Source organism: Sinocyclocheilus rhinocerous, unplaced genomic scaffold (genome assembly GCF_001515625.1).
Source record: "Sinocyclocheilus rhinocerous isolate Xijiao unplaced genomic scaffold, SAMN03320098_v1.1 scaffold1740, whole genome shotgun sequence".
NCBI classification, from domain to species: Eukaryota; Metazoa; Chordata; class Actinopteri; order Cypriniformes; family Cyprinidae; genus Sinocyclocheilus; species Sinocyclocheilus rhinocerous.
Genome location: NW_015651446.1, coordinates 1,292,870 through 1,294,079, shown reverse-complemented (window position 1 = coordinate 1,294,079; position 1,210 = coordinate 1,292,870). Strand labels below are relative to the sequence as shown.

The 1,210-nt window shown below is 40.4% G+C and overlaps 1 protein-coding gene across 1 annotated transcript in view; it reads right to left on the bottom strand.

The window, feature by feature from the left end:
* The window catches only part of LOC107712820 (phospholipid phosphatase-related protein type 4-like), a 19,746-nt gene that overhangs the window by 6,855 nt on the left and 11,681 nt on the right, over nt 1–1,210 (bottom strand). The gene's annotated exons all lie outside the window — the stretch shown is intronic.

Genomic DNA, 1,210 nt, shown 5'->3' with positions numbered 1-1,210 from the left:
AATAATCACATTTTGTTGCTTTGCAGCATGAAATGAAGGACGACGAAATTTTTGTTTTATCCAGCTGTATTTACTTATAACATCCAAGTGAAAGAAATAACACCAACATGTCAGAAAAAAAAAACATTAAAAAACAATCACTGAGTTGGAAAAAGGATCACCCCCTTGTGTCAGTATTTTGTTGAACCACCTTTTGCTTCAATTACAGCCTTTAGTCTGTTGGGACAGAGATGTCTCTGTCTCCACTAACTTTGCACATCTACACTTTGCAATATTTGCCCACTCTTCTTTGCAGAACTGCTCAAGCTCAGTTAAATTTGATGGTGACCTTTTGTGGACTGCAGTCTTTCAAGTGATTCCACAGACTTCCAATTATGTCTGGGCTCTGACTAGGCCATGCAAGGACATTCACCTTTTTCTCGGTAAACCTTCTTCCCATTGACAACTTTCTGGCAGAGGGCAGCAGATTTTCCTCAAGAATTTGACAGTATTTTGCCCCATACATTTTTCCTTCTATCCTGACAAGTGCTCCAGTCCCTTCTGCAGAGAAACTCCCCCATAACAGGACATTTCCACCTCCATGCTTTACTTTACTATCGTTTGGTGTTGAAGCCAAATCATTCAATTTTAGTCTCATCTGCCTCAGAATTTTCGAGGTGCATTTTGGCAAAGCTCAGTCGTGACTGCATGTGGCCTTTCTTGAGGAGTGGCTTTTTTCTTGCAACCCTCCCATACAAGCCACATTTGTGGAGAATTTGTGATATTGTTGTCACATGCACACAATGATCACTCTTTGTCATAAATTCCTGAAACTGCTTCAGAGTTGCTGTAGGCCTCTTTTTCGCCTCTCTGACTAGTTTCCTCCTGGCTCTTTCGTTTGGAGCGACGTCCTGATCCAGGGAGGGTCTGTGTTGTACCAAATACCTTCCACTTCACAAAATGACCACAGCTGATCACAATTGAAAGTCAAATGTGTACCATTGAGAAGGTGATTAGCTACACCTGATAGAGTTTACAAGTCATTTTTAGGAGGGGGGTGATCCTTTTTCCAACTCAGTCATTCTGTTTTTTTTTTTTACATTTTGGTGTTATATCTTTCACTTGGATGTTATAAGTTGCACTGAGTAAATACAGCTGGATAAAAACAAAAAACGATGTCCGTCTTCATTTCAGGCGGCAAAGCAACAAAATGTGATTATTTTAAAGGGGG